The sequence below is a fragment of the Hyla sarda genome, chromosome 1 (genome assembly GCF_029499605.1).
Source record: "Hyla sarda isolate aHylSar1 chromosome 1, aHylSar1.hap1, whole genome shotgun sequence".
Classification (NCBI taxonomy): domain Eukaryota; kingdom Metazoa; phylum Chordata; class Amphibia; order Anura; family Hylidae; genus Hyla; species Hyla sarda.
Genome location: NC_079189.1, coordinates 295,130,766 through 295,149,859, shown reverse-complemented (window position 1 = coordinate 295,149,859; position 19,094 = coordinate 295,130,766). Strand labels below are relative to the sequence as shown.

The 19,094-nt window shown below is 44.9% G+C and overlaps 1 long non-coding RNA gene across 8 annotated transcripts in view; it reads right to left on the bottom strand.

Moving 5' to 3' along the window:
- Positions 1–17,728: 17,728 nt before the first annotated feature.
- Positions 17,729–19,094, bottom strand: part of LOC130267778 (uncharacterized) — a 112,250-nt gene continuing 110,884 nt past the window's right edge. For all 8 annotated transcript variants that reach the window (XR_008843277.1, XR_008843278.1, XR_008843280.1 and 5 more), the window contains one exon: positions 17,729–17,920. This is a non-coding gene — a long non-coding RNA (uncharacterized LOC130267778). The remainder of the gene's footprint in view (positions 17,921–19,094) is intronic.

Here is a 19,094-nt window from a genome sequence, read left to right as displayed (position 1 = left end):
CCCCTTGAGCACAACCGATAAATCCCAAGCAGGGATGGGTCTAATTATAGTAGGTTTAATTCTAGAGGCTCCTTTTAAGGAACCTTCTAATTAGGGGGTCTTGAGAAAGAGACTTATTGAGGAAAGCCGAGATAGCTGATACTTGCACTCGTAGGGTGGAAGGAGATAGTCATTTGTCTAATCCATCTTGAAGGAATTGCAGAACAGCAAGAATGTTAGGATCCTTTAGAGACAGTTGGCGTTGCCGACACCAGGATGAGAATGTGCTCCATATTCTTCCATAAGATCTAGTTGTAGCCTCAGATCTGGAGTGCGACAATGTTCTCAAGATCGACCCTGAGAGCCCTTCTACTCCTGGAAGGGACCGATCAACCTCCAGGCTGTCAGGTTGAACATCTGTATGTTGGATCAGCTGTGAGTGTCCCCTGACACTATTGTTTGCTCTTGGGGAGCCTCCAAAATTGACCCTGACTCATCTGAATGAGTTGGGTGAACCAAGCTCTTTTGGACCAATATGGAATGATGGCTATCACCGAGGCTTGGTCCTGCCTGATTTTCATCAATACCCTCGGGATCAAGGAAATAGGAGGGAAGATTTAGGCCAGCCTGAACCTCCAAGGAATTGACAGAGCGTCTACCGCCAAGGGATTGTCCTCTCTGTAGAGGGAACAGAATCTGTCCACCTTGGTGTTGAACCTCGTTGCCATGAGATCGATCTCTGGCATGCCCCACCTGAGCGTGATCTGATAAAAGATCTCTGGATGGAGAGACCACTCTCCGGTTGGAAGGCCTCTGCTTAGGCGATCTGCTATTACATTGTGAGTACACCGCATATGAACGGCCGATAAGTGGATGAGGTTCAATTCTGCCCAATCCAGAATCACACCTATCTCTCTCAGGAGACTTTGTGACTTCGTGCCTCCCTCTTTGTTGATATATATGACAGCTGTCATGCTGTCTGACTGGACTCTCACAGCCTTGCCCTGAATATGAGGAGCAAAGTGAAAGAGGGCTGATCTGATGGCCCAGATCTCTAGGAGATTAGAGGATAATAACTTCTCCTGAGGAGACAAAGTCCCTTGGACCGTCATGTCCAGAAGATGCGCTCCCCAACCTACAAGGGACACGTCTGTGGTAAGTATGAGCCAAACAGGTTGGATCAAAGATTTTCCGTCCTGAAGGTGAGCCCACCAACGTAGAGAGGACCGGACTTGAGGAGACAGGGAGTGCACGGAATTTATTCCCCTTGGACTGTGATCCCACTTGGCTAGTACTTCCGATTGAAGCGGACGTAGGTGCTATAAAGCCCAGGCCGCCGCTTCCGCAGTTGCAGACATTAGTCCCAACATCTTCATTAGAAAGCGGAGAGTTTTCCGTTTGGGAACCAAGAGAGATTGGGCTGTGTCCTGTACTCGTAGCTTCCTTTCGGGAGTTAGATGAATAGTCATCTAGGTAAGGGACTATACACATTCCCTGAAGTCTTAGGGCGGCTACCACAGAAACTACTACCTTGGTAAAGGTATGAGGTGCTGAAGAGATCCCGAATGGGAGGACAACAAACTGATAGTGTCTTAGAACTCCCTGAATTTGAACAGCAATCATTAAGAATCTTCTCCACCCAGGATGGATGGGGATATGAAGATAAGCATCCTTGAGGTCCAAGGTTGCCAGGAAGTCCCCTGGCATAAGAAGATTGATAACAGACTGAATTGTTTCCATTCGGAAACGCTTTCGTCTGATAGACTGGTTGAAGAACATTAAGTCTATGATCATCCTCAAACCTCCTGTGGCTTTGGGAACCAGAAACACTGGAGAATAGATGCCCGCCCCTGCTCTTGAGAGGGAACTTCCTCCAAGGCATCCTTCTGGCGATATTCCAGAATATAGGCTTCCAAAATCTTTTGTTTGTTGGAAGGTAGAAGTCTGGTTCTTACAAATCTGTCTGGAGGAGTATTCTCCAGATCCACTTTGTACCCTTCCGAAATAATTCGAAGGACCCAGGGATCTTTGATATGGGTCCTCCAAGCCTCTAAGAAATGGTGGAGACGTCCACCTACCGGAAGAGACGGAAAGGGAAATGGGAATAGAATGGGAGCACTGTCTGGAATCCAAGAGCCTCAAGGAGGCCCGTAGTCAGGGCACCGAGGATCTGCCACCCTTGGAACCCCTGGGGTGTCTACCGCCCCTTTGCTTTTGGGACCCCCAATCTTTTTGGGGTCTGGCTTGGGAGCCAGATCTGGCTCCATACCTTTTACCTCGACCACGAAAGGACTGCTGAGGAAGGGATTTCCCTTTCCGATAAGACAGTCCCTCCATAATGCGGTCGAGCTCAGTCCCAAAAAGAATGCCAGTCTCGTATGTCATGGCACACAAGGTGTGCTTAGAGGAGGTATCAGACCTCCATGGCTTCAACCATAAGGAGCGACGCCCCGCAGAGGAAAGGGCCATAGTTTTAGCGGACAACTTAAGCTGTTGAGAGGCGGCATCACAGAGGAAATTTATGGCTAAACTAGCCGTCTTACAAGAGGCCAAAATGTCATCCCTAGAGACCCACTGGTCTAGGTCAGACTGAATCTGAGAAAACCTATTTCTCAGAAATTTAGCCACCTCAGAAGAGGCTATCGCCACAGAGGCGGACGCCGAGGCGGAGGAGTAAGAGCGGTGTAAAGCGCAATCGGCCTTATGGTCCATGGCATCCTGGAGGCTGGAGCCATCATCAGAGGGTACCAAGGTCCGTTTGGATAACTTGGAGATGGCCAAATCCACCTTGGGCACAGGTCCCCAGGAAGATACCTGGTCTTTCGGCATAGTGCTGTTAAAGCACTTGGTAAGCACGGGACCCTTCTGTCTTCATTAAAGACAGCAGGGACTCATCCGCTTTAAAGGCCCTAGGCCCCTTAGAGGCGGATGTAGAGGCTTCACCCCCTTCGGCATCACAGTCCCCCGACCTGATAGACCTCAGCAGCTGCTGTGTTTTCTCCGGAAAGAAGTAGTACTGGAATTTGTCTTCTTCTTCAGATGAAGAGGACTGGGAGTCATCATGGGCTGCTTCCCCAGACACTTCAAGACCATCTTCGCCTCCAAGATCGATGGAACGCTTCGCGGACATTATGTGTTTTAATTTGTCAATGGTAGCTCCCATGGAGTTCATGTTAGAGGACACAAAATCTTTGACCCAGACCACCATGTCCTGGATAGTGGGTTCTTGCTGGGTCTGGTATCTGTCACGGCACGAGGGACAGCGAGAAAACTGATCGTTGTCCTCTAGCAAGGTCTGACAGTCGTAGCACTGCAAATGTTTCCTCTTGGAGGACGTTTTCTTTGAAGAAACCTCCGGGAGCCATCAGCCGACGACATGCTCTGTAAAATAAGAGCAGTTAAAAGAAATGGGAAGGGAGAAAAGGAGAAACTGTGTTAATCCAGCAATCAAAGCTTTACCAGAAGGAAAGCACAAGAAAAGCAGTGAAAGAAATCTAAGGTAGCAAGCTAAGAAGCCGCAAGGCTTGATAGCAATTCTCAAGATATAGTAGGCTGTTGAAACAAGCAAGCACTACCTCTCTAGGAGGCTGCCTGGACCTTCTGAGCAGGTTTATATAGGGTCCAGCACTAATTGGGCCATAAGTCCCTCCCAATGTGGGAGGATTCAATATAAATTTCTAAATGCCAAGACAAAATAATAAGAGGCTTACCAGCCTCAGTAGATATGATAGGGGTTAAAACACACATCAAAGAATTTCAAATATTAAAAAAGAAATTACCCTTATTATAGGAAATAAAAGAGACCAAAGGTCCGGAGGTGACGTCAGACACCACCTCCGACCCGCCCCCTCCATGAGCAGAGCACGCACAGAAGGAAGCGGAGATTCAATTCCTAGAGACGGAGGTGATGTCAGACGCCACCTCCGACCCGCCCCCTCCATGAGCAGAGCACGCACAGAAGGAAGCGGAGATTCAATTCCTAGAGACGGAGGTGATGTCAGACGCCACCTCCGACCCGCCCTCTCCATGAGCAGAGCGCGCACAGAAGGAGGCGGAAATTCAATTTCGAAAGACGGAGGTGACGTCAGATGCCACCTCCTCCCCGTAGCAACACGCGAGAATGCGCCCAGGGGAAGGAGAGACTGAGTTACTAGCGCCACGCTGGAAGTGACGGGAAGCCGACACAGAAGAAATGTGGCGCTGTGAACCGAAATAGAAAGCGGTCTAAGGTAGGCAGAAAATCGTTTGCAAAAAGAAAGAGGGGCTAGGAAAAAAAAAAAAACATAAGCCCCAGGCTGTCAAATCATAAAGGGGGGCCTGGAGCGAAGCTCAGAACGGGACCCCACCACCAGTCTAACCTCTGTCCGGGAGGACAGAAGAGAAAAAAAAAACAAAAAAAAAAAAAACAAGGGGGTTGGGCTCTTTCCCCCTACTTATAGGGGGGTGGGAGGGTCTAAAGCATTTATTTTTAGGTTGTCAATAAATTTCCACCGGTCCTAACCAGTCCACAGGGGCGGAATACCCCATCTGTGCCACTGGTTAGGACGTAAGGGAATGGTTGCTTAGTAATGTTCTGAGTGTTAGGGCCAGAAATGTCAGTTGGGAGGAAGTGAGCACAGAGCGGCAGCAAAGGATGCTGGGACCTGTAGTTTAAAGACAGCATGCGGGGAAGGGAACAAGTAGGAGGGCAGAAAGGTTTATTAGAGCCACGTATAAAAGATACAAGGTTAATGTCCTATGCTGATCTGAGCATTTATTTATTTTTTCATTCCTGGATAACCCCTTTAAAGGAAAACAGTCAGCGGTACTGGCTGGTAGTGCGGGGGACGCTGAACATTTTGATGCATACCATGCCCGGATCCACATCGCCGTTCGCCCATTAGATTCTTTCTTCTTGATATGCAAATTAGTTGCTAACTGGCATGGGCGGGGTTACTGCCTTCATCTGGCACCGCCCGGCTTATGAATATTCATGTTCTCCCTCATCATCATCAGAGAAATCACCCATAAATTTGTAACCCAATTTCTCTCGAGTAAGGAAATACCTTATATGTGTGTGTGTGAAGTGCTCCGTTGGCGCACTAGAGGGCTCAGAAGAGAAGGAGTGACAATGAGATTTTGGAGAGTGAGTTTTTCTGAAATGGTATTTGGGGGGCATATCAACATTTAGGAAGCCCCTATGGTGCCAGAACAGCCAAAAAAAAAATAATAAACCCAACCCAACATGGCATACTATTTTGGAAACTACACCCCTCAAGGAATGTAACAAGGAGTACAGTGAGCCTTCACACCCCGCAGGTGTTTGACGACTTTTCATTAAAGTCGGATGTGTAAAGGAATTATTTTATTTCTTTATTTTTACAAAAATGCTGGTTTTCCCACAAATTTTAATTTTTACAAGGGGTAATAGGAGAAAATGCCCCCCCCCCCCAAATTTGTAACCACATATCTTCTGCGTGTGGAAATACCCCATGTGTGGACGTCAAATGCTTTGCTGGCGCACTACAATGCTCAGAAGAGAAGGAGTGCCATTGAGCTTTTGGAGAGAGAATTTGTTTGGAATGGAAGTCTGGGACCATGTGCGTTTACCAAGCGTAGTTTCCCAAAATTATTTTCCTTTTTACCTCTTGTGATAATGAAAAGTATGGGAGAACACCAGCATGTTATTGTAAAAAAAATTAAATTTTTTACACTAACATGCTGGTGTAGACCCCAACTTTTCCTTTTCATAAGGGGTAAAAGGAGAAAAAGCCCACCAAAATATGTTAGGCAATTTCTCCTGAGTACTGAAATACTCCATATTTGACCAGAAACTGTTGCCTTGAAATACGACAGGGCTCCAAAGTGAGAGGGACATGCGCATTTGAGCCCTAAATTAGGGATTTGCAATAGACTAACTCGGATGCCAGAATTACACTTGCCCCTGATACCAAAATTACCCTACGGCAGTGTTTCCCAAACAGGGTGCCTCCAGCTGTTGCAAAACTCCCAGCATGCCTGGACAGTCAAGGGGTGTCCGGCAATACTGGGAGTTGTTGTTTTGCAACAGCTGGAGGCTCCATTTTGGAAACACTGCCGTATGCGACAATGAAAATTTTTATTGGGGGGAGGGGGGCGGACCCTGTAGGGGTATGTGTATATGTAGTGTTTTATCCTTTATTTTTTGTGTAATGTTTTTAGGGTACATTCACACAGGCGGGGGTTTACAGCAAGTTTCCCACTGGGAGTTTGAGCTGCAGCAGAAAATTTGCTGCATCTCAAACTTCCAGCTAGAAAATCACTATAAACCCCCACCCATGAGAATGTACCCTGTACATTCACATGAGAGGGGGTGGGGAGGGGGGATGGCAAACCTCTAGCCCCAGCAAAACTACAACTCCCAGCATGCAGTGACAGCTGAAGGGCATGCTGGGACTTTTAGTTATGCAACAGCTGGAGGCATACTACTACAACTTCCAGCATGCACTTTGGCTGTATACGCATGCTGGGGGTTGTAGTTATGCAACAGCTGGAGGCACACTGGTTGCAAAACAAAGTTTGTTACTTAACCTCTTAAAGACGTACCTAGATGCCCTATGCCCGGTCCTGGCATTTAAAACGGGGTCACGCCTAGACCCCGCATCATACCGGGATCCTGCGCTATTAATCCTTTAGACGCGGCGATCAAAGTTGATCGCCGCGTCTAAAATGAAAGTGAAAGCTTCCTGGCAGCTCAGTCGGGCTGATCGGGACTATCGCGATAAAATCGCGATGTCCCGATCAGCTAGGACGCAAGCGGAGGTCCCTTTACCTTGCTCCGTCGCGTTCGATTGCTCCAAGCCTGAGATACATAACACTGATCCATGCAAAGCTATGGTTTTACAGGGATCTGTGTAAAAGATCAGTGTGTGCAGTGTTATAGCCCCCTATGGGAGCTATAACACTGCATAAAAAAAATAGTTAAAAAGGTAACTTAACCCCTTCCCTAATAAAAGTTTGAATCACCCCTCTTTTCCCATAAAAAAAAAAGTTAGTCAATAAAAAAAATAAACATATGTGGTATCGCTGCGTGCGGAAATGTCCAATTCTAAAAATATATAGTTAATTTAACCGCACGGTCAATGGTGTACCTGCAAAAAAGTTCCAAAGTCCAAAATAGTGTATTTTTGGTCACTTATTATATCATGAAAAAATGAATAAAAAGCGATCAAAAAGTCCGATCATTACAAAAATGGTACCGCTAAAAACTTCAGATTACGGTGCAAAAAAGGAGCCCTCATACTGGCCCATACACGGAAAAAAAAAAAAGTTATAGGGGTCAGAAGATGAGAATTTTCCTGCATGTAGTTATGATTTATTTCAGAAGTACGACAAACTCAAACCCACATAAGTAGGGTATAATTTTAACCGTATGGACCTACAGAATAAAGATAAGGTGTTATTTTTACCGAAAAATGCACTGTGTAGAAACGGAAGCCCCAAAAGTTACAAAATGGAATTTTTTCTTCAATTTTGTCGCACAATTAAATTTTTTTCCCGTTTTGCCGTGCATTATTTTGTAAAATGACCAATGTCACTGCAAAGTAGAATTGGTGGCACAAAAAATGCGCCCTCATATGGAATGTTATGTGCAAAATTCAAAGCGTTATGATTTTTAGAAGGTGATGAGGAAAAAATGAAAATGAAAAAAACGGAAAAACCCTGCGTCCTTAAGGGGTTAACTCAGTGTTTCCCCAACCCCTGTGCAAAACTACAACTCCCAGCATGCATGGTCTGTCAGTGCATACTGGGAGTTAAGGTTTTGCAACAGCTGGAGGCACACAGGTTGGGAAACACTAAGTTAGGAAACAGACAATGTTTCCCAACCAGTATGCCTCCAGTTGTTGCAAAACTACAACTCCCAGCATGCCCACACAGCCAAAGGCTGTGTGGGCATGCTGGGAGTTGTAGTTTTTAAACTCCTAGAAGCCGCATTAAAGATCACTTTACAGCGATCTTCACTGCCGACTGATGTCGCTGCAACCACTTGCCTGCGCCTCCTTTCTGCCACCGGTCCCACGTACCCTCCAGGTATCTTCCGGTCCACCCACCCCCCTACATCAACGGCCTCCAGAGCAGTCGCCGCCATCCTCCCGCGCTGTGCCCGGACTTCTAGGGGCAAGCAGAGTGGGGGAAATGAACATTCACCCCCAGCACCTGCCCTGCGATTCGCCAGTCAGTCCTGACCTGCCAATCGCAGGGGATAGGAGGAGGTGGCACCCCTGCCACCTCGCTCCTATACTTTAGGATGATGGGGGCTGTCTGACAGCTCCGATCATCCCTATTTTTCAGGCGATCGGGTCACCAGAGTGTGGTATGGAGGTGTTGGAAAAAAGCAGGTGGCTTTGTGACAATTAGAAGGTGTGGTAGAGGGATAAGGGTTGGGGTGGGGGGGGGGGGGGGGGCTTTGGGGTAGAATTGACAGGGCTCAGGTTTAGCACATCGTGGATTAGGATGCCCGATTAGCACCAGTCAAAGTTTGGGGTAGGTGGAGTGTTTTAAGAAATTATTTTAGTGACTTCGGCAGTAGCCTTAACCCCTTAAGGACCTAGGGTTTTTCAGTTTTTTGCATTTTCGTTTTTTCCTCCTTGCCTTAAAAAAGAATCATAACTCTTTCATTTCTGCACCTAAAAATCCATATGATGGCTTATTTTTTGCGCCACCAATTCTACTTTGTAATGATGTCAGTCATTTTGCCCAAAAATCTACGGCGAAATGGAAAAAAAAATTGTGAGACAAAATTGAAAAAAAAAAACACTGTTTTGTAACTTTTGGGGGCTACCTTTTCTACGCAGTACATTTTTCAGTAAAAATGACACCTTATCTTTATTCTGTAGGTCCATAAGATTAAAATGATACCCTACTTATATAGGTTTGATTTTGTCGTACTTCTGGAAAAAATCATAACTACATGCAGGAAAATTAATACATTTAAAATTGTCATCTTCTGACCCCTATAACTTTTTTTATTTTTGCGGCATATGGGTCGTTATGAGGGCTCATTTTTTGGGTTGAAGTTTTTATCGGTACCATTTGTGTATTGATCTGACTTATTGATCGCTTTATTCATTTTTTCATGATCTAAAAAGTGACCAAAAATGCACTATTTTGGACTTTGGAATTCAAGATATATTTTTATAATTTGGACATTTCCGCACGCAGCAATACCATATAAGTTTATTTTTATTTACACTTTTTTTTATGGGAAAAGGGGGGATTCAAACTTATTAGGGAAGGGGTTAAATGATCTTTATTCACTTATTTTTTTTTCACTTTTTTTTTTTGCAGTGTTATAGGTCCCATAGGAACCTATAACACTGCACACACTGATCTATTACATTGATCACTGGTTTCTCATAGGAAACCAGTGATCGATGATTCTGCTGCTTGACTGCTCATGCCTGGATTTCAGGCACTGAGCAGTCATTCGGCGATTGGACAGCGAGGAGGCAGGTAGGGACCCTCCTGCTGTCCTGTAAGCAGTTCGGGATGCCGCGATTTCGCCGCAGCTATCCCGAACAGCCCACTGAGCTAACCGGCATGGTTTCAGTTTCACTTTAGACGGGGCGTTCAACTTTGAACACCGCGTCTAAAGGGTTAATAGCGCGTGGCACCGCGATCAATGCCGCGCGCTATTAGCCACGGGTTCCGGCTGCTGTTAGAGGCCGGGCCCGACCCGCTATGATGCGGGGCCACGCCGTGGCCCCGCATTATAGATCGGGAGCGGACACTACGTTCCTGTACGTCATGTGTCCTTAACCTGTTGGGGACGAAGGGCGTATGCATACGCCCTTGCGTCCTGGTACTTAAGGACGAAGGGCGTATCCAGGACGAAGGGCGCGCGGCGGGGACCGGGCCGGGGTGACTGCTGATATCTATCAGCAGACACACCGTGCAAATGCCCAGGGGGGTCATTAGACCCCCCCCCATGTCGGCGATCAGCGCAAAACGCAAGTGAATTTACACTTGCGATTTGCGCCAATTCCGGGTCATTACAGGTCTATGGTGACCCGGTGACCGGAAATAGAAGGGGGATCGCGGGTGTCTAAGACACCCACGATCCCCCTAAAGCGATAGGAGTGAGGTATGGCACGGATGCCACCCCTCCTATCCCTGCTATTGGTGGTCTAGACGCGACCACCAATAGCAGATCAGGGGCGGAGGGGTTTACTTTCGTTTTCCCCGTCCTGCCCTCCCACAATAGGTGGGACAGAACCGGGAAAACGAAAAGAGGAGCGGCGCCGGAGTCCACTTACCCCTCCGGAGGCAGCGGAGCGACGGGGATCGGCGGTCGGCGACGGAGATCTGCGGCGGCGTTCGGCAGAAGAGGACGGCTCCCGGATGTGACGGAAGCCAGTGAGTAGTTGCCGAGCAACATCTAGAGGGCTACAGTCTGAGACCACTATAGTGGTCTCTAGACTGTAGCCCTCCAGATGTTGCAAAACTACAATTCCCAGCATGCCCAGACAGCTGTTTGCACAGTGATCTCTATACTGCCCTCTAGATCTTGCAAAACTACAACTCCTAGCATGCCCACACAGAAAACAACTGTCTCGGCATGCTGGGAGTTGTAGTTGCGTACCTCCAGCTGTTGCATAACTACATCTCCCAGCATGCCCTTCTGTGATCAGTCATTCTGGGAATTGTAGTATGCTGGGAATTGTAGTTTTGCAACAGCTGGAGGCACACTGGTTGGAAAATACTGAGTTAGGTTCTGTTACCTAACTCAGTATTTTCCAACCAGTGTGCCTCCAGCTGTTTCAAAACTACAACTCCCAGCATGTACTGACAGACCGTGCATGCTGGGAGTTGTAGTTTTGAAACAGCTGGAGGTTCCCCCCCCCCCCATGAGAATGTACAGGGTACATTCACACGGGCGGGTTTACAGCAAGTTTCCTGCTTCAAGTATGAGCTGCGGCAAATTTTTTGCCGCAGCGCAAATTCCTGGCGGGAAACTCACCGTAACCCGCCAGTGTGAATGTACCCTAAAAACACTACACTACAACCTAATAAAGAGTAAAACACTACATAAACACCCCCTTACACTGTCTCCCCCCCCCGCAATAAAAATGTAAACCGTATTGTACGGCAGTGTTTCCAAAACGGAGCCTCCAGCTGTTGCAAAACAACAACTCCCAGCATTTCTGGACAGCCACTGACTGTCCAGGCATTCTGGGAGTTTAGCAACAGTTGGAGGCACCCTGTTTGGGAATCACTGGCGTAGAATACCCCTATGTCCACCCCTATGCAAACCCTAATTTAGTCCTCAAATGCGCATGGTGCTCTCTCACTTTGGAGCCCTGTCGTATTTCAAGGAAACAGTTTAGGGACACATATGGGGTATCGCCGTACTTGGGAGAAATTGCACTACAAATTTTGGGGGTCTTTTTCTCCTTTTACCCCTTATGAAAAGGAAAAGTTGGGGTCTACACCAGCCTGTTAGTGTAAAAAAGAAAAATTTTTACACTAACATGCTGGTGTTGCCCTTTACTTTTTATTTTCACAAGAGATATAAGGAAAAAAAGACCACCAACATTTGTAACGCAATTTCTCCTGAGTACAGAAATACCCCATATGTGGGCGTAAAATTCTCTGCTGGCGCATAACAAGGCTCAGGAGTGAGAGCGCACCATGTACATTTGAGGCCTAAATTGGTGATTTGCACAGGGGTGGCTGATTTTACAGCGGTTCTGACATAAACCCAAAAAAATAAACACCCACATGTGATCCCATTTTGGAAACTACACCCCTCACGGAATGTAATAAGGGGTACAGTGAGCATTTACGCCCCACAAGTGTCTGACAGATTTTTGGAACAGCGGTCCATGAAAATGAAAAATTAAATTTTTTTGTTTGCACAGCCCACTGTTCCAAAGATCTGTCAAACGCCAGTAGGGTGTAAATGCTCACTGTACCCCTTATTACATTCCGTGAGGGGTGTAGTTTCCAAAATGGGGTCACATGTGGGGGGGTCCACTGTTCTGGCACCACGGGGGGCTTTGTAAATGCACATGGCCCCCGACTTCCATTCCAAACAAATGATCTCTCTAAAAGCTCAATGGCGCTCCTTCTCTTCTGAGCATTGTAGTTCGCTCGCAGTGCACTTGACGTCCAAACATGGGGTATTTCTATACTCAGAAGAAATGGGGTTACAAATTTTGGGGGGCATTTTCTCCTATTACCCTTTGTAAAAAAAAGTAAAATTTGGGGAAAAACCAGCATTTTAGTGGAAAAATATTTTTTTTCATTTACACATCCGACTTTAACAACAAGTTGTCAAACACCTGCGGGGTGTTAAGGCTCACCGTACCCCTTGTTACGTTCCTTGAGGGGTGTCGTTTCCATAATAGTGTGCGATGTGGGTGTTTTTGCTGTCCTGGCACCACAGGGGCTTCCTAAATGCCCCCCAAAAAAACTCACTCTTCTAAATCCCATTGTTGCTCCTTCGCTTCTGAGCCCTCTAGTGCACCCGCCGAACACTTGACATACACACATGAGGTATTTTCTTACTCAAGAGAAATTGGGTTACAAATTTTGAGAGGATTTTTTTCCTTTTACCCCTTGCAAAAATTCAAAAACTGGGTCTACAAGAACATGCGAGTGTAAAAAATTAAGATTTTGAATTCTCTCCTTCACTTTGCTGCTATTCCTGTGAAACACCTAAAGGGTTAACACACTTACTGAATGTCATTTTGGATACTTTGAGGGGTGCAGTTTTTAAAATGGGGTCTTTTATGGGGTATTTCTAATATGAAGACCCTTCAAATCCACTTCAAACCTGAACTGGTCCCTGAAAAATTCCGATTTTGAAAATTTTGCGAAAAATTGGAAAATTGTTGCTGAACTTTGAAGCCCTCTGATGTCTTCCAAAAGTAAAAACATGTCAACTTTATGATGCAAACATAAAGTAGACATATTGTATATGTGAATCAATATATAATTTATTTGGAATATCCATATTCCTTATAAAGCAGAGAGCTTCAAAGTTAGAAAAATGCTAAATTTTAAATTTTCTCATGAAATTTTTGAATTTTTCACCAAGAAAGGATGCAAGTATCGCCGAAAATTTACCACTAACATAAAGTAGAATATGTCACGAAAAAACAATCTCAGAATCAAATTTATAAGTAAAAGCATCCCAGAGTTATTAATGCTTAAAGTGACAGTGGTCAGATTTGCAAAAAATGCTCCCGTCCTTAGGGTCATAATGGGCTCCGTCCCCAAGGGGTTAAGGAGATAAAACCAGGACCTCCAAGGTAGAATTTTTTTAAATACAACCAAGTACCACACCAGAGAGACAGAGGAAGAATAGGGACCTAAACATGTGGCTCAAACTAAATTTTGAAAGGAAGGATTTGAGTTCATGAAGAACTTCTAACAGACTTCTAGCTATGACTGGGCGGATAATTTGCAGGACACCCTGCATCCTTAAGAGGTTAAATGTGTGTAATATGTACACTGTTAATCTGAAAGTTAGGTTTCTTTGCACAATGGTAGAGTACTCACTTTCTGTACCACAATTGATCACCAGATTTGGTGGCCATGTTGGATTGGTAATAGTCTGCAAACAGGTTTTCTCTAAGGACCCTTTCACACTACAAAATTCTCCGTTTTTAAACATTCGTATGAAGTTCCGTCTGAAAACCAGCTGAAAACTGCAGTAACAAAATCCTATACGTCCGTTAGAAAATCCCATTATAGTCTATGGGATTTTCTAATATCCGTTTTAATCCATTATTGAGAACGGACGTTATTTTGTGACGGAACATAGTAACTGAAGAAATAGTTCATGCACCATTTCTCCCGTTACTATCTTCCGTCACAAAATAATGTCCGTTATCAATAACGTATTAAAACGGATATTAGAAAGTCCCATAGACTATAATGGGATTTTCTAACGGACGTATAGGATTTTGTTACTGCCGTTTTCAGACGGAATTTCGTACGGATGTTTAAAAACTGAGAATTTTGTAGTGTGAAAGGGGCCTAAAATGACTGGTCAGAACAGTGAGAAATCTCCAGGTCTTCTAAGGTAAAGGCACCCTTCCCAGCAGGGGCGGATCCAGAGTGGAGTCTCGGGAGGGGCACTATTAGAGTATTTTGTGTTGGCGGACAGAAAATAAGATGTTGCTTACGGAACTTACAATATTATTAAATGTATCATACAGTCCTAACCTTGTTTAAGACTCTTAGGCCATGTTCACATGTCAGAATAATTATCAAATATACCAATTGCCACAGAATGGGAAAGTGCTAAAGAAGATTTTACCATTGAAAACTACAGCTCCCAGTATGACCTAAGCAGTGGTAAGGGGATGCTGGGAGTTGTTGTTTCACCCATCATTACTGCAGAACTTCTTCAGTGACTCCAGCTCTGATGGAACACACACAGGAGGATACAGAATGATATCAGTGACTACAGGTGACGTCTTCTCTATAGTCTTCCCTTATCTAATTCAGATAGTACATACCACCGGGACTTGTTCCAGCTAAATGTTCTCTCTGCAGAACTTGATGCCCAGACGTCTCCTCACTATGTCAGCGGATTCTGATCCTCTATATGAAAACAATAATTATTATAATACTGCCAAACACTGTATTCTTCGAATATAATACTGGCACATACCTTCTGAATATAATACCGCCACACACCGTACCCTCTGAATACTATCACACACCGTACCCTCTGAATATAATACTACCACACTGCGCCATCTAAATATAATACTACCACACACCGTGCCCTCTGAATATAACACTACAACACACTGTGCCCTCTGAATATAACACTACAACACACTGCACTCTCTGAATATAATACTACCACAAACTGCACTCTCTGAATATACTACCACACACTGCCCTAAATTTAATACTACCACACACTGCACTCTCTGAATATACTACCACACACTGTGCCCTCTAAATTTAATACTACCACTCACTGCACTCTCTGAATAGAATACTACCACACACTGTACCCTCTGTATATAATACTACCACACACTGCACTCTGAATATAATACCACACACTGTACCCTCTAAATTTAATACTACCACACACTGCACTCTCTGAATTTAACTTGCTGTGCAGTGCACCCTCTGAATACCCAAATGTATTGTGGCCCATAAAAAAATGTACCACCCCAGAAATTCCTCATAATCTACAATATACTTCTGAAATGCAAAACACTCTGTGCCTTCACATATAGTAATAATGCCCCATCTTGTGCCCCTACATATAATAATTATGACCCGTCCTGTTCCCCCCACATAATAATGCCCTGTGCCCCTAACATATTGCCCCCTGTGCTGTGCCCTTCACATATAATTCCCCGTTCTTTGCCCCTCACATATAATGCCCCCATCATGCGTCCCTCACATATAATGCCCCCCATGCTGTGCCCCTCACATATAATGCTGTCATATGCCCTTCACATATAATGCCCCCGTTCTTTGCCCCTCAAATATAATTCCCTCATCATGTGCCCCTCACATATAATGCCCCCTGTCCAGTCAGGGGGCATTATATGTGAGGGGCACAGCACAGGGGGCATTATATGTTTGGGGCACATGACAGAAGCATTATATGTGTGGGGCACAGCACAGGGGGCATTATATGTGTGGGGCACAGCACAGGGGGCATTATATGTGTGGGGCACAGCACAGGGGGCAATATATCATAATGCCCCCTGTGCTGTGCCCCACACATATAATACCCCCTGTGCTGTGCCCCACACATATAATACCCCCTGTGCTGTGCCCCCCACACATAATTTATGTGTGGGCACAGCACAGGGGGCATTATATGTGAGGGGCACAGCACAGGGGGCCCCCCCTGTCATGTGCTCTTAACATATAGTGCCCCCAGTGCTTTGCCCTGCAGCACCCCACATTAAAAATTCCCCTCTCCCCCCCCCCCCTAAGTTTTTAAATCCCCCTCCGATACAGTGCCCTTAACAGTGGCACATATTCCAAATCCACTGGGCCCTGAGCATACTCTTCTTACTTACTGTATGCTAGCCGCAGGGACGAGATTTCCGGGCGCCGGCGCGATGATGTGACGTCATCGCGCCGGCCTGCAGAGGATCGCGTCCCCGCAGCTCACACGCTGTGTACTCACAGCGTGAGAGACTGCCTAGGTTAGTGAATGGTGGAGCGGAAGCTTACAGCTTCGGCTCCACCATTCTAGAGGGCGGGGGACAGCAATCTCGGGGGGGGGGGGGGGGGGGGGGGGGCAATTGCCCCGTGGCCCCCCCCCCCCCCCCCTGGATCCGCCACTGCTTCCCAGACACTTTAGATATAGCAACATCTATTTTCGGGACCTTTCCCCAATCTGCCAACTCTGTATTTTCTAGATGGTATTTCCCTTTTAGGGCCCTTGGTAAAAAAGGCCTTTTTGTCAGGGTTATCACATTCCTTTTTGATTACAGAAGAAATACACCTCTGCACCAGGAAGAGACTGTGCTTTCTTTGCTCTCAACCCCAAACATGATATCCTGAATATTTAACACTTCCTTGGGCTCTTCAAATTTTAAGGCCAAATGCACAATCTTAATAAATCCATCAGTATCTTTTGAGGAAAAAACAGCCTTCCTGCTGCGCCATCATCCAAAAAAGAAGATTCCTCCTCTGATTAATAACTCCCTTTTCATCTGAACCTGCTGTAGGGGTTACATTTCATACAGGCAATTCAGTAAACTTTGTCATAGGTAAAGGAGCAGACGGCAAAGCCAAATTAGCCGCTCTGAGCGAATTTGGGATTTCTTGTCTAATCATCTCCAGCATACAAGACAATGGCCCTGATTTACTATTGCAAACCAGACACTGTCTGGTTGTGCAACACATTGGGCCGAAAATTGTCTGTGACAATTTGCACCAGAATTGAGAAAGTTATTTTTAACATGACACTTTCTGTAAAATTTTCCACCATAAATAATATTTAGTTGCACTGTACATTTTATGGTAAAATTGCAAACATGCCCTCATGACTCTTCGGAGGAGGAAGAGAATCAAAAATAAAGATATCCTATATCCTCAAGACCAAAATGAAAGGTGTCATTAAGGTGTTAAAGAGGACCTGTGGTAGTTAAAGGGAACAAATCATCAGATTTTACCCTATATAACGCTTGGCAAAGCGTTATATAGGGTAAAATCTTTATTTTCACCATTCCCGGGGGACGCTCCTGCCCCCAGGGATGGTGAAGATATGACGTTATAAACTAGTCACCGCCGCCGCCGTAAGTAGTCACCTGGGCGGGAAGCTCTTCTCACCTACTCCCGTTCTTCGGCCGGGAGAGACACCCCCTCCGCTTGATTGATGGCCCGCGTCATTGTTCCGCTCACTGAACAGACAGAGCAGAGTGATGACGCTGCCCATCAATCAAGCGGAGGGGGCGTCGCTCCCGGCTGAAGAACGGGAGTAGGTGAGAAGAGCTCCCCACCCAGGTGACTACTTGCGGCGGCGGCGACTAGTTTATAACTTCATATCTTCACCATCCCTGGGGGCAGGAGCGTCCCCTGGGGATGGCGAGTACAACAATTTTACCCTATATAACGCTTTGCCAAGCATTATATAGGGTAAAATCTGATGATTGGTTCCCTTTGTTTGAGGTTACACTAAATACATTAAACTTTTCTATAGCATGTCAAACAGCCCCCCCACTGACTGCACTTAATGAACATGATCTCATAAAAACCCAACAAAAGCACTTTAAAAGGATTAATAGAATTTTATTTACAGAATAGCAAGAAATAAGTTAAAAAAATTTTTTTGTAGAAGACAAAAAAAAAAAAAAAAAAGGCTAAATGTTTAAACTTTTGGAACTCTGACAATGGAGCCCGGGCAGGTTTTCATGTTGCTGGAGATTTTCATAGTGGAAACTGTTGATTACTTCACAGAACAAAGTGCAGAAGTGAGGATCTGGAGACAAAAAAATATATAAAAAGTTATATTCATCTGATTTTACAGTTTAACCATCACTTCAGCCAACCTAACAAACTAATACGAGTTTCCCAATAGCAGTTCCACCTGACCCTCATTTACTTCTCGAACCCAGAATAGCAAAAACAGTAATTTAGTGAAATAAATGTAATTAAACTGCAGAAATGCCAATCTTTGGAACCACTGATTTAAAGTAATCAAAAAGGAGGTAAGACACTGCTCATCTCAAATATACATCTTAAAAAAACTAAGCTCCTCCTAACAAAGCAAGTAGTAGTCTACCACTCATCTACCAGCAGAAAGGCTTGGATCCCCAATGAGGGATTATTAAAGAGTACCTGCCACCAAACTAAAAACTTTTAAATATATTGTTCCTTATGCAATTATAAGACACTTTGCTATTTACTTGTTAAAATTTTCAAGCCTGCTGGGGAACGCCCACTTGCTCCTGCCGGGAGCAAGGGAAAAGGAATGAGAGAATATTTTTAACCCCTTAATGACCCAGCCCATTTTCACCTTCAGGACCTGGGCATTTTTTGAAAATCTGACCACTGTCACTTTAAACATTAATAACTCTGGAATGCTTTTACTTATTCTGATTCAGAGATTGTTTTTTCGTGACATATTCTACTTTATGTTATTGTTAAAATTTCACTGATATTTGCATCCTTTCTTGGTAAAAAAAATCTAAAAATTTCATGAAAATTTTTAAAATTTAGCATTTTTCTAACTTTGAAAGTCTCTGCTTGAAAGGAAAATGGATATTCCAAATAAATTACATATTGATTCACATATACAATATGTCTACTTTGTGTTTGCATAAAAAAATTGACAAGCTTTTACTTTTGGAAGACACCAGAGGGCTTCAAAGTTCCGCAGCAATTTTCCAATTTTTCTCAAGATTTTCAAAATCGTAATTTTTCAGGGCACAGTTCAGGTTGGAAGTGGATTTTAAGGGTCTTCATATTAGAAATACCCCATAAATTACCCCATTATAAAAACTGCACCCCCCCCCCCCCCCCCCCCAAAGTATTCAAAATGACATTCAGTAAGTGTTTTAACCCTTTAGGTGTTTCACAGGAATAGCAGCAAAGTGAAGGAGAAAATTCTAAATCTTCATTTTTTACACTCGCATTTTCTTGTAGACCTAATT